Genomic DNA, 6,128 nt, shown 5'->3' with positions numbered 1-6,128 from the left:
CACACAATTTAATTCATTAAAGGGATAGTTCCCCAAAAAAATGTTGTCATTGCTTACTCACCCTCAAGTTGTTCCAAACCTGTATGAGTTTCTTTCTTCTGTTGAACACAAAATATATTTTAAAGAATGTTTGTAACCAGACAGTTGACAGAAGCCAGTGACTTCCATAGGATTCCCCCCCCCCTCCCCCTCCCCCCCCCCCCCCCCCCCCCCCCCCCCTACTATAGAAAGTCAAAGGTTACTGTCAACTGTTTGGTTACTGTAAAAATTGTTCAACAGAAGAAAGAAAGTGTGTGAGTAAATGATGACAAAATGTTTGGGTGAACAGTCCTTTAAATGATCACGTATTAGCACAATGAAAAGATTATTAGCAGGATAGAAAATAACCGGATGGAAATTAAAATCTAAAGTTAGCCTTTGCTCAGTGAGGGATTGAGTTTGCTTACATGAGGCTGTCGAGTTTTTATACTTTTTACCTTTTTTTAAACGTATTGCAAAATACTAATAGAATCATGAGTGATATTGAGGAGGTCAAAAATCATTTATTTTTATAATATACATAATATAATTTATATAATAAAAAAATGATACAACAATAATATTAAGAAATAATGTATTTCTGTACATGCTTATTATAAAGAATATGAAGATGCTTAAGATTCTAGGGAGCATTTAATTGGACAGAAAATCTAATAAGCTGGAGTACAGAATGATTCAAAATTGTTGATCCATGTTGGTGGGGAAGGAGGCATATATCTTCCAAATGTGAATTTTGTCATTGTCCTGTCAAACATTTGTATTATCCAATATATCACATTAAAGTGTACTACATGATAGGAGTGACTCTTCTCACAGTCGGCCCATTTAATGTTTTGACTGTGTAGTTCAGAGATGACTTGTTTATCCCTCTTTGATTCTTATCACTTATCACCTTTCCCGAACGACTGCAGGCAGGCGGTACTCGTAGTGTTTGTGGTGGATGTGACAGGCATGCAGCTTGATGTATTGTGTTTGTGTATGACTGGGTTGCATAGATTCTCTTTGTGTTCTGGGTTTGTGGGTGCAGAGTCATCCATCACAGACGTGAGTTTATTAGGCGCCTTCATCCTGCCTGGAAAGCTATTTCCCTCGGTGCTATTTCTCCCCTCTAATGACTGTTTCAGCGCTGAGGAGTGTGTAGCACTTCAGACATTTCTCTAGCAGTGTGCACCCAGAGCGTCATGTACATGCACATGTTAATGATGATACAAATCCAAATTCCAACTATTGTTTTGTTAAACAAAGAAAGGTTGTTAAATAAATAGTTTACCTAAAAATGTAAATTCTTTCATTTACTCTCTTTCTCACGTCATTCTGAATCTATATGACTTTCTTCTGGCAGTTCCATGCAATTAAAGTGCATGCTGACAAAAAGCACCATTAAAACCATTATAAGAGTAGTCCATACACCTTGAGTACTGTATTCCAAGTCTTTGAAAGCGGCACAAAAGCTTTGTGTAAGAACCAGACTGAATTTTTATTATTTTCACTGAAAACTGTCACCATTGACTTTCATTGAATAAAAAAAGACAAGCTTGGACATTCTGCTATAAAATGTATTTCATTGCGTTTCACAGAAGAGCGGAAGTCATGCAGGTTAGGAACGTTGGATTTTGGATGGACTGTTCTTTTCAGGCTAATGGAAGCAGATTTGAGAAATATTGTATACATCTCAAAGATGAAGATGAACCTGCGAAGTGGTTCCAAGCTAGTTGATGCCTGTTGATGTTTAAGTGGCTCTTCTGTTCCAGAGCTGGTTATAAAGAATGGATCGACTGCAGTGCCTTTTGGGAGAGGATGAGCTGTACCTTGTTGTCATTAGCGACAGAAAAGCCGAGATTTATCACAACTGGTGCCTCTGATCTGGTGGATGCATTTGAGAGCACCTCTCCATATGCTGTAGTTTGTAACATTGTAGAACATTATGATCCACAACCTGAATTAATGAGATGCCCATGGTGCTATTTACCTCTTCTACTCCCTGGATCATAGCTTTTTATTTCCCCGTGGTGACAGCATTGTTGTGAATTATGAGGATTATATGATTTAAATTGTCTTTTTTTTTCTTTTCTTTTTTTGCTGGGGTGAATGGGCTCACATCTTATTATACTGTATTCTGATTTGGTCATTGCCAAGTGGTTGATTCGCTTATTAACTCTTTGTTCAGGTGAAGATCATGAGGTTATTTAGCTGTAGTTTGGAGATGTGTCCAGAGCTGTCTGCCCTGGTGATCCGACTGTGAAGGGAAAGGGGAGAGCTGTCACTCGACTTCAGAAAAGGTAGGCAGGACCCACTAGAGAAGAAATGGATAATTTCTGATAATCACAAGACCATTGGGGCTTCAGCATCTTAAATCCGATTATATAAACAATGTTTAGAAGTTTCTTCCTGTGTGAAAAGAGTATCAAAGAATAAACCCTGAGATTCCACTGAAAGAGTATCAGCATAAAGTGATTTTCATGAAAGATCTGTTTAATAATTTTTATAGCCAATTTTTAGCCATCTATTTGAGTTTATTCTTTTATAATTATTATTATGTATGGGATAATCCATGGCTTGAGTATTAGAATCGAGTTTTCAGACAAAAACCACGATTTCTGTTTAATTATTATTTTAGTGCCGCCAGGTTATATGAGTGAACTCTTGAAGGACAAGTCAGTCAAATCAGTCTCTTTTTTTCTATTTTCTTTGTGCAGTCTGTGTTGGGGACTTAAAAAGTCGTCCCTGTTACCATGAAAAGATTATTTAAGACTGAATCTTTGTAAAATATCAGCATTAAATTATTATTTTTAATAATAAATTATTAAAATCATAAAGGAATTTACATTAAAATCACTTATTAAAAATTGAAAATCCACCCAGATGTATTTTAATTTACACTGCAGGATGTTTTCAGCACTGGACAGCAACATCTATCTAGTCTTGCTGTATCTTTCTGGGGATTTGTTATGGCTGTTGTCTCATTTACATTCAAGTCCACGCGATCCCTCTCTGTGAAGTGTTTACTGGAGCACTTCATTGATTCACTAGCCGTTGGTGCTCCAAATGTTCCTTCTCGTGGGCTTTATTTGGCCGAGTGAGCAGTCCTCGACTCCTCGTGCGTCATTAAAAATAAATGGCGAAAAATAGTAGGGGAGCACGAACTGGATAGTGAGATAAATGAGAACACTCTTTTGGGCTGCTGATTACGCGGAGTCTGAATTAAACACATGACTCCTTTAAGTCATTTTACCCCAACTGGCAGACACTAAAGTAGGCTAACTACGATTATTCCTAGTTTTTCAACGTGGATGGAAGATTCTTTCTTCGTCGGACGCACGAGACAGTTTTCTCATTCAAAAACGTTTACCTGATTGGAGCAGGGAGTCTGACAGACGCTTTCTGAGGTAAGACGCTTTTACCTCACGACAAATTATATTAATAGTGAATATTTGATCTTTCTCTCACAAATACTGATTTATGTTATTGGTAAACCACTTTACTTTTAAACGTGCCTGACAAAAACCCCGGCATATTACGAAAACTCGCAAGGGGATGTGCTTACAACGCCAAGACAACATTTTTGCAACGTTGTGATTTATTTATTACGTTAAAAAAGACATTTGATGTATTACGTAGGCTATGTACTATAAAACGTAAACCTCTCCACGAAAGGTTTTCACAACGTTGTAGCGGAGAAGGCTCGCAGAATGCGTAATGAAAACAGGTTACGTCAGAGATCTGTGGTCGTCTTTCCAAACCAACACCATTTCCCACACCAATTCAGTGAACGCGACTGGGCTGTTATATCAGGTACGGATAAGACATTTAATTAACATTCTTTATCTTCCAAAAGCAATTCTTGTTGTCTGGGAAGTCAGTAAATAAAATGTAACACAATTATTTACGTTTATCGTCTTTTAAGTTTTGAAACATATGTTTCTCCTTTTAAGGGTTGTCATAAGAGATGGCTAATTGAAATAAGTCTGGATATTTAAAAGCAGTTCTCGTGGAATCGTACACCTGAATTCGCGGATTGTGAATAATGAAGGCATCTGAGATTATATGGGGCGCTTTTAACGGGGCGTCCGAGACTAACGGGACGCGCGCGGAGAAAGTTCAGCACGTGCTCCAGCCTTTCTCGTCCACCGCCGCTCTTCTGGTGCTGGGGTTGGTCATTATAGGGATTGTATTAATCTCACTGACCACCTACCACTTTCACAAAAGCAAGATGAAGAAGAGGAAGATGCTAAGGGCACAGGAGGAATTTGAGCGGGATAACTGTGGCTCCTCGGTCCCGGTCAGGGTAAAGCCCTCACTGAGCCGCTGCGTGATCGCTCGCCCCGCTCCACCGCAACATCCACCGACAAACACTGACGCGAAACAGCGCGAGGAAGTCGTGTTTGAAGGAGTTGCTGGATCCTCATAACGGGCCGAATGAAAACTGTGGCGTTTGTGAATATGTAAGATGAGCAGCAGGCATCTTATCTTTGTTCACGTTGGGAAATATGATTGGCCTTTTACGATCTCCTTATGGCGGACTTTACAAAGTCTCTGAATAATGACTGTCCTTTAGTTTAATAACAGCTGAGCCTAATGTGTTATAAGTGGAATATATTTGGATGGTGGGTCAGTGCTTAAAGGCAATCTTGAAGTGGGATTCTCCGTAGATGCTGTCCATGGTGCTGAATATTTTTATATAGGCCTCATTTAATCCATTTAATCCCTCAATTTATTTGTACTTTTGAATTTGAATGGTTTAAAACAAAAACATCTGTCAACTATAAATGAAAGAGCAGAATGTGTTGATTTCATGTGAACATTTGTTACATGGCTAGCTGGTGGTGTACATTGTCACTTGATCACTGGTTTAATTCCAGTTTGCCACTCTGAGGATAATGTCATAAAACATCTCATAATACAGATATAACTACCAAGTTCAGTACATCATAATATTTAATGGGCCTATTATTAATGTATCATTTAGATTGCTCTGTTCAAGATGTCAATGGTTACATTTGTGCCCCGGTCCCATGTTAAATAGTTAACTTTTTGAATCACATCATAAAAGTGTAAATGACAAGGTATTGCTACATTAATGAAACAGCATTAAGTAATATTCACTAATTTTTACCTTTCTCTTTTTTCAAAACTGCCTAAGAACCTATATATATACAATATATGGATTTTATTGTTTGTAATGTTTTCTCACCGGCTACAATTGTGACCAAATCTGGAATCAAATGGGTTAATCCTGTCTAATCATGAGGGGAATTATATAATACTCTGAACTTTACTATTCTGCTGTTAGTAACTATTATTATTAGACTGTATATTTATGCGTAACTGAAGATGAAACAATATTGCAGAGGAACTCAGTCAACTTTGTTTATCATATGCACTTAATTTTGCCATAACCAAGTATTTAGCAGAACCATGTGTTCATCATGTCAATATCAAAGCACATTTATCTAAAAGATCATCATTAAGATGTTTCTCTCAGATTTATACATCTGATTAATTTATGTTATTAAAGGTACTCTTACAGTTGTGATGATTTTCTTGTACAAATAAACCTTATTTGCCTACACATCATGCACAAATTGAGCATTTTTGCCACATTTATTATTATTTAAAAGTTTGTGCAATTAAAGACTGTGTATTTCGTCATCTGTATAGCAGTGACCACTAAGAAGACCACATGCGTGGATGGACACTCATGAAAGCTTTTGTTTTTACCTCTGGCAAAGTTTCAGCATATCCATGCCAAACGGCAGATCATTTGCATCTTGTTATTGAAAGCATGACAAAGCAAACCATTTCCAGACATAAATGTGTTATTTTCTCACTAGCCTGTGTATTGTCTTCAAATGAGACCACACTGCATCTCTGAATCTGATTATGTGTTTATAAAGGTATGAATCTATACAACTATAATCCATTATTTGATCCGTAATCTAAAAATCGCATTATCTGTACGACTTTATTTTAAAGAAAAAGAGTTGATTTCTGTAACTAAGATACAGCTCAGCGGTGTAAGTAACAGTTATAGCATAGGCTGACCCATCATCACACTCTAGAATCTGTTACAGCACGCTGCATACCTGTCA

General features: G+C 37.4%; 1 long non-coding RNA gene across 1 annotated transcript; it reads left to right on the top strand.

Annotated features, from left to right (window-relative positions):
• Positions 1-3,143: 3,143 nt before the first annotated feature.
• On the top strand, positions 3,144-5,865 carry LOC306984246. The gene is made up of 3 exons (XR_013794508.1): positions 3,144-3,425; positions 3,694-3,831; positions 3,972-5,865. It is a non-coding gene; the product is annotated as an uncharacterized lncRNA (long non-coding RNA).
• Positions 5,866-6,128: the final 263 nt, after the last annotated feature.

This window comes from Phoxinus phoxinus, assembly GCF_949152265.1.
Source record: "Phoxinus phoxinus genome assembly, chromosome: 17".
Taxonomy (NCBI): Eukaryota; Metazoa; Chordata; class Actinopteri; order Cypriniformes; family Leuciscidae; genus Phoxinus; species Phoxinus phoxinus.
This window is presented reverse-complemented; position numbering and strand designations above follow the sequence as displayed.